Source organism: Taudactylus pleione, unplaced genomic scaffold (assembly GCF_031769625.1).
Source record: "Taudactylus pleione unplaced genomic scaffold, aTauple2 ptg000110l, whole genome shotgun sequence".
Classification (NCBI taxonomy): domain Eukaryota; kingdom Metazoa; phylum Chordata; class Amphibia; order Anura; family Myobatrachidae; genus Taudactylus; species Taudactylus pleione.
Genome location: NW_028284512.1, coordinates 6,230,958 through 6,237,007, shown reverse-complemented (window position 1 = coordinate 6,237,007; position 6,050 = coordinate 6,230,958).

Genomic DNA, 6,050 nt, shown 5'->3' with positions numbered 1-6,050 from the left:
GTTGTACAACATAAAAAAACATGCAATGCGAATGAAATTAATTAGTGAGTTCTGTAAAACATATATATATATATATATATATATATATATATATATATATATATATAAAACATTTATATATATATTTATTTATATAGTTTTGATTTTAATTTATAATCTTTTAGTTTGGTCAAATATGATGCATGTCACTTCCAGTGTACAACCGGCAGGGGGAGCCATCAGCACAGATTATTTGTAGCTGTGTTTTATCACAATCCATGCAGCCTCCAGAGTACAGGATGTTTTCATTTCACATAATATCGGCACACATAAAAATGGTGGTGATGGGAGATTTTATACAGTGAACCTACAACGAAACCCCTGCCTGCTCTGATGATACAGTAACTAATAACCATTACAGGGGGGACATAAACATCTAATATGATAATGCACTGTATACTCAATTGAAGTCGAAACTTACTTCTGTTTTAAATACAAAAATATATAGAAAGAATGATAGCTAGATGGATGGACAAGATAATACCCTTTGTATACTATTAACACCTGAGCAGACATCACTTCCACCGTACATTCTGTTTGCGACGCCATTTTTGCCAGTGATATTTTCAAGAGGATGGCGCATACACAAATAATAGCAAAGGCTGTGTCTGGCACAATGTTGGGGCAAATGTAATAGACTGAGAGATGTAGACATTGTTGAGATTCCTGCGAGTCTGCCGGATTTTTTAAAACGGCATTCATTTAAATGGCAAAACCAGGTTGGTTTTGACGTTAAATTATTGCCGCTTTTTAAAAAAAAAAAGGTCAGCCTCGCCGATATCTCGCAGATGCCTGCTATCACCCACACTTGCACCATCTTTAAGAAGATATCACCTGAAAGATACATAGGGGACCTGCTACATGACACACAGTTGACTAATATATATTAGATATAAACCTGGCGCATATGCTACTGGCGCTGATAGTTGCAATTTTGCATATGGGATTTTGGGTGCAATTGCGCTCAACGCAACATCAGCCTCTAAATATATAATTGGATGCAAATCAGAAGTTGGATGCTGTGTACAGTGTGGGTTATTTTCAAACTACACAAACACACGCGCACATTAAATAATTTACATTCAAGTGCTATACACAATGTTTTGTGATCAGAACTGATGGTGGAATTTGGCCCTTAGTATAGCACATGGACGTCCTTATTCCTATCCCAGCCACACCACAGAGCCCTACACATTGATACTGGGCCCGATTCAGAGATGGACACAAGGTTGCTTCGAATTTGAACGCAGCGACTGCGTGAAAATATGCAAACATCGCAGCCGGGATTTGCTTTGAGACGGCGAGTTCGCTTCGCATATCCCAGCTACTGCATTCAAAGACGCAGCATTAGTCGCAGATCAGTCGATTATCGGACTTTTGAGTAAACCTATGGTCACGCAAAATGGCCGCTGTAACTGAGACCCTGGAGCCATTTTTACTGCCTACAGTCAGTCGCAGGCCCCAAAAACCACTTCCAAGATTCTAATCACCAGAATTTACCTCAGTTCTACCACAGATTTCAACGTGTGCAAAATGCTGTAGAAAAATAGCCTGACTAATACACTGGAACCTGAACATGTCAAATATGAAACATGCAGTATATAAGGTATACTGCAGCGTGAACAGGACCATCGGCAATATATGTATCCTCAGCTCAGGTTTGAAAGATGAGTTCAAACATCCTCATTGCTCCTCATTAATCTCATCTTGCTCCAGTGGTCTTATATACTAAATTATGTATAAGGAAGTCTTGTTTTGCATCATACTTGCAACCATTATATCTATCTTGGTTCATTATGATTAATTTAGTTAAATTTTTGTTGCTAGGTCAGCAAAAACAAAAAAAGTAAAAAAAATATTAACTCTGCCCTCCAATTGCATGATATCAAACTACCTTGCTGGATTTAAATTAATGAATGCACTTTAACTAAATTCTAGACTTGTATGGACCTACAAGGCTTTCTATAATTGTTCAGATAGTCTCACTATATTTCCAAGTGCTATGCAAAGAGGCTTCAGACAAGTTAGGAAACTGATCTCATTTTGCTCATTTCAAGACATTTAAATACAGACTTATTGGACTTACAGATTCGGCACATGCTGGAACATATAGTAGTGTTATAAGAACAAAGGACACTATTTGTTGTAGCCCATTAGTTTATAATACTTTCTATGTAAATACTCCTTATGTTCCTACCTTCCAAATTCTCACCATGGCCGGATGTACTAAAGGCAAAATGCGGTAAAAACCCTGTTTTCGGGGGTTTTACTGCATTTCCATATGTCTTGAATTAGAAAGTATGAGCGCTGAAAAATAAAAATGATATTACAAAGAGAGAGTGATTTAAATAAATAAAATAAATAAATAACCAAAGACTTGTTTATAGCCCTTTTAAGGGGATTGATTGGGAGTAGGTGGAGAGCGATATCAAAGTCTGCTTGCAAAAGGAATTATACAAAGTTCCAGGAGGCTGGGTTGGTAATGAGGCTATTTCTCACCCTATTAGTCCCTACCTCTAGGAGCTTTTGGTCCTTTTGTAGATCGGGGGTTCACCCTCAGTCAGCTACGTGTGAGGCAATCGCGACACTCGGAAGTGACGTCAGATGGCCGGACTGTACTCAGCAAACATGGACAGCTTCAGTGCGATGTTTCTCTTCCTCTCTCCCTTGTGTCACCAACGCGTTTCACGCCACTGCGGACGCTTTGTCAAGGATAAGTGGGTGTTTCTTGTTGAAGTCCTTATATAGGGGTAACTTTATTAGGATAGGTTAAAAACCAGAAGTTCTGGCCGGATGTGACTTACAAATAGATGGCATGCACATGGTAATGGATGAATGGTTTCTATTCATTATAAAAATCTCTTCAATTCATTTAGTAAAAAATAGTTTGTAGTGAAATAAATAAATATATAAAATCTGTATGTTGTGAATATATAAAAATTATATATAAAAATATGTAAAAAAAAAAATTAACAAATAAAAATCAGAATCAGTAATTTATGTGAAGGAGGGAAAGCAGGTAAGGAAACTTTTGAAAGTGAACGCAAAAAGGATATGGTTTAAAGAAAGGCTTTCAATTCGATATCAATATTCAATCCGTGTGGTTCCAAGGTTTGTAATTAGTATATCCACTTTGTTTCATGTTGTTTTCATTTTTTAACCAGATCTTCTCCTCTCCAATGTGATTGTATTCATTGGATGCCAATAAATTTCAAAACTTTTGGCTCACTATTGTGATACTTAAAAAAATGTGCAGATAGGCTGTGAGTAGTTAGACCTTTTTTAATTTTATAAAGATGTTCTGGAATTCTGATCTTTATTTTCCTTTTGGTCTGGCCTACGTACTGTATTCCGCACGGACATTCTATCAAGTAAATTGGCAGGAAGCTCCCAGGGGCTCGGAGGGGGCGGGGCCCACTGAGACCCCGTCACCCTTCGTCGGCTGCTTTGCAAAGGGCAGCTCTTATTGCAAGAGCTGCCCTTTGCGATACTAATCGTATATGTTAGTACATATGCGAGTAGTAAGGTTGCGGTGACTGGCGGAATGGTCACCGCAATCTTAGTACATCCCCGCCCATATCTTTATTGGTTACATATTCTGTATACTCCAGTGATTATCAACAGTGTCGGACTTGGACAGGAAGGGCCCACCAGGGAATGCAGTGGTATGGGCCCAAACTTAAGGGGTGTGGCCAGCCACAAAAGGGGGTGTGGCCAGCCACAACCTTGTACTTGGACCTTCATTAGAGAGCACATGCTAAGATCCGGGCCCCTTAATAAAAGAGGGGACAGGGATGTGTCAGGACTATCTTATATTGGCAGAAGGGCTAATTTTGGTGTGGTTTCCATAGAAACAATCCAGGCACCCAAGTTCATCCATGATCCTGCTCCACCCCTAGAGGAGGTGTGGTGTCCTCAGGCAGTGGGGCCCACCAGGGATTTCCCCTGCACCACTGTGTGCCAGCCCAACCCTGATTATCAACATCCCACCAGACCCATTTTTTTTCCCTTGCAGGATCAATATGTTCATTAAATCCAAATGTATACTTGAGTAACTTTATAGCAAACATCAATTCAATGTAGAATTTAGATACAGTGGGGATTGAGTACTCCGCCAGTTTGTGTGACATATTTTGCGCCAATTCACTCTGTCCGTGCTCATTGAGCGAATGTGCACATATGCGCCTATGTAGAATAGTGCAATTGTCATTGCCGCCACCTGTCCCTGAAGAGGCAGGACAGGGTAAAGGAAGGGGAGTGTCTCAACATATACAGAGTGCAATATGGAGCAGCTCATGCAGACCTATAGAAATACGCATATATGTCTGTTAGGAGCCATATATCTTGCACCTGCCATAGGGCAAGTAAAATGCATACTGACTATGATCAGTTGCAGTTAACCAGATGCATACTGTATGTTGCTGATGGAGAGACGTGCAACTAAATATGGGTTGAAAAACATTATTACTTGCTGGTTTTTTTAGAGTCATTTACACATATGTTACTGCAAACTCTGCATCAGTCCCAGTGTATGTAGGCTACCAGCAGATCTCTAGCTTTCCTCCTCTTTTCCTGCATTGGTATAGCCCAAGATTCCTGCATTGGTATAGCCCAAGATTCCTGCATTGGTATAGCCCAAGTTGTGGTATTAGGTTTCTAGTCATACAGAAATGATAGAAAGGTGACCACTTGTAATAATTCTTTGATTTCACTGTCCATGTGATCAGCTAATATAACCCATCCATGGTTCTGCAAGAAAAGAGGTTTGGAAAATCCAAATATTGCACTAGATGTATTAGCTAACCTCTCCCCTGGCAGCCTAACCCTAACCTCCCCCTAGTGTCGAACCCAAATCCTTCCCCTCCTGGTAGTCATATGACCATCGCTTCTGGGTCAGACTGCAAATGCACCAGGGTTCCAGTGAGTAGTTTTCCCCTAACCCTAATCACTATCAGTAACCCTAACTCTCCCTCTAGTGCCTTACCCTAACCTCCCCCAGCAGCCTAACCCTAACCTCCAGCAGCCATACCCTAACCTCCCCCAGCAGCCTAACCCTAACCTCCCCCTTGTGCTGAACCCTAATCCCCCCCTTACCTAGATCACCAGATTATTAAGTTTAGCGTATGGATGAGAGGCTCTGTGGCAGACTGTGATGGTAGCATATGACCTGATACTTCTCTGAGCAATAGACAGGTGTGAGTCAAAACACAGCAGTTGTTATACTCTAGAGATTTATTTTGTAGACTAGGGCTGTGGTGTGCACTGTAATGGAATCGCTATGAAATCCCGCCAGCCGCATTGTTTGATTCCCGGCAGCGGCAGCCCGACACTGGAGCAGATCCCGGCAGCATGAGCCTGACAGCGCTGGAAATCCAGATCGTTGTAAGGTAAGTATAGACTAACCTAACCCCCTAACCCTCCTTAGGGGTGCCTAACCCAAACCTCCCCCCCAAGTGCCTAACCCTAATCCCCTCTGTAAGTGCCTAACCCTAACCCCCCGCTGCCTAAACCTAAGTCCCCCGGGGGGGGTGCCTAACCCTAAGTCCCCCCCGGGGGTGCCTAACCAACCCTAACCCTCCCTCACACTAGCCTGGCCCTAACCCTCCCGGGGGGGGTGCCTAACCCAATGTCCCCCCAGGGTGCGCTAAATCTAACCCTCCCCCCCGTGGCTGTCCGCTCGCGGCGCCCGGCATCCCTTCGATCAGGGTGCCAGGCGCCGGTCTCCCGGCGTCTGTGAAATGAGTGGCGTCTACATCTAGACGCCGGGCATTTCACCCTCGCCGGGATATGACAGTCGGGAAGCCGGCTGTTGGTTTAATGTCAGCCGGCTTACCGATTGCATCCCATATTATTAAGCCAGGTACACACTAAATGATATGTCGTCCAATCCCTTAGATTGAGTAGACATATCGGGCACATCATCTAGTATGTACCCACTATGCGCGCTCTCGTGGATCGTTCATCCAGGTCGTTCCATCGTCCTGCATGCACAGCCAATAAAGAGAACCAGC